General features: G+C 24.9%; 2 protein-coding genes across 5 annotated transcripts in view; both read right to left on the bottom strand.

The window, feature by feature from the left end:
- Window positions 1–2,500, bottom strand: part of LOC113824751 (nuclear envelope phosphatase-regulatory subunit 1) — a 239,110-nt gene that overhangs the window by 31,442 nt on the left and 205,168 nt on the right. The gene's annotated exons all lie outside the window — the stretch shown is intronic.
- The window catches only part of LOC113824755 (solute carrier family 22 member 20), a 23,227-nt gene that overhangs the window by 7,934 nt on the left and 12,793 nt on the right, over window positions 1–2,500 (bottom strand). The window lies entirely within an intron of this gene.

The following is a 2,500-nucleotide window of genomic DNA, read 5'->3' as shown; positions in this document are numbered from 1 at the left end:
TATCGTAATAATTATAAAAATTATTATTATTACTATCATTATTATCATTGTTGTCCCTACTGATATTGTTACCATCATTATTATCACTGTCACTATCATTATTATTTTTATATAATTAAATTTACCATTATTATTCTCATCCTCATCATCATCCTTATCAATACCATTATAATTATTACCATTGCCATCATCATTACCATTACAATTATTGCATTTACCATCATCATTATCCTTACTATCATAATCACATAATTATCACATCAATACCATAGTTATCATCATTATCATCCTTACTAATCTCACAATCATCAATTATTTTTCCCATTTCAGTATCAATACATTAATTAACTACCTATTTAACAATAGCGTAATTAATGCTTTCCCGTAACGATAAAAAAACATTTCACTATCAATACATCAATAAACTCCCTAATTAATAATATCTTAATTAACGTTGCTTTCTCGTAACGAAAAAAACAAACAAAACAAAACAAACAATTTCACTATCAATACATCAATTAACTCGCTAATTAACAATATCTTAATTAATGCTGTTTTCTCGTAACGAAAATAAACAACAACAAAACAAAACAAAAAATTTCACTATCAATACATCAATAAACTCCCTTAATTAACATTATCGTAATTAATGTTGTTTTCCCGTAACGATAAAAAAACATTTCACTATCAATACATTAATAAACTAATTAACAATATTGTAATTAATGTTGCTTTCCCTTAACGATAAAACAAACAAACAATTTCACTAACAATACATCAATAAACTCCCTAATTAACGATATCGTAATTAATGTTGATTTCTCGTAACGAAAAAAAACAAACAAAACAAAACAAACAATTTCACTATCAATACATCAATAAACTCCCTAATTAACAATATCTTAATTAATGCTGCATTCTTGTAACGAAAAACAAAACAAAACAAAACAAACAATTTCACTATCAATACATCAATAAACTCCCTAATTAACAATAGCGTAATTAATGCTGCTTTCCCGTAACGATTAAAAAAAACATTTCACTATCAATAAATCAATAAACTCCCTAATTAACAATATCTTAATTAATGTTGTTTTCCCGTAACGATAAAAAAAAACAATTTCACTATCAATACATTAATAAACTAATTAACAATATCGTGATTAATGTTGCTTTCTCGTAACGAAAAACAAACACACAAACAATTTCACTATCAATACATCAATAAAATCTCTAATTAACAATATCTTAATTAACGTTGCTTTCTCGTAACGAAAAAAACAAACAAAACAAAACAAACAATTTCACTATCAATACATTAATAAACTCCCTAAATAACAATATCGCAATTAATGTTGCTTTCCCGTAACGAAAAAAAAAAAAAAAAAAAAAAAAACAATTTCACTGTCGATACATCAATAAACTCCCTAATTAACAATATCTTAATTAATGTTGTTTTCCCGTAACGATAAAAAAAAAACAATTTCACTATAAATACATTAATAAACTTAATGTTGCTTTCTCGTAACGAAAAAAACAACAAAACAAAGCAAACAATTTCACTATCAATAAATCAATAAACTCCCTAATTAACAATATCTTAATTAATGCTGCTTTCTCATAACGAAAAAAAAACAAAAACAAAACAAAACAAACAATTTCACTCTCAATTCATTAATAAACTCTCTAATTAACAATATCTTAATTAATGTTGCATTCTTGTAACGAAAAACAAAACAAAACAAAACAAACAATTTCACTATCAATACATTAATAAACTCCCTTAATTAACAATATTGTAATTAATGCTGCTTTCCCGTAACGAAAAAAAATCATTTCACTATCAATACATCAATAACCTCCCTAATTAACAATATTGTAATTAATGCTGCTTTCCTGTAACGATAAAAAATACATTTCACTATAGATACATCAATAAAATCCCCAATTAACAATATCTTAATTAATGCTGCTTTCTCGTAACGAAAAAAACAAAAACAAAACAAAACAAACAATTTCACAATCAATACATTAATAAACTCCCTTAATTAACAATATCGTAATTAATGATGCTTTCTCGTAACGAAAATAAACAACAACAAAACAAAACAAACAATTTCACTATCAATACATCAATAAACTCCCTTAATTAACAATATCTTAATTAATGTTGTTTTCCCCTTAACGAAAAAACGTTAAGATATATATTGTTGCAAAAAATCTCGGTGTTCAATATTGCATTTGCTGTTAATAATGTTTATTTTACTGAAAGACTCTTGGCGATAAAATCTGGGAAGTTGGCTGATAAGATTTGGCTTATCAGGTACACTTCACCTTGAAATATATATTTTTCTTTCTTTCATTTATTTTCTTTTTTCTTTTGCTATCTCTGTGTTACATCATGTTTTTTATTATTATTTCTATGTTACTGCATTTTGGCTTTTTATTTATCTTATTTTCTGCTGTCTCTTTGTTACATAATATTTTTTTTTTTTTGCTA

Source organism: Penaeus vannamei, chromosome 9 (assembly GCF_042767895.1).
Source record: "Penaeus vannamei isolate JL-2024 chromosome 9, ASM4276789v1, whole genome shotgun sequence".
In the NCBI taxonomy this organism is placed as follows: domain Eukaryota; kingdom Metazoa; phylum Arthropoda; class Malacostraca; order Decapoda; family Penaeidae; genus Penaeus; species Penaeus vannamei.
The sequence above is the reverse complement of the archived record's forward strand: the minus strand, read 5'-3'. Positions and strand labels throughout refer to the sequence as shown.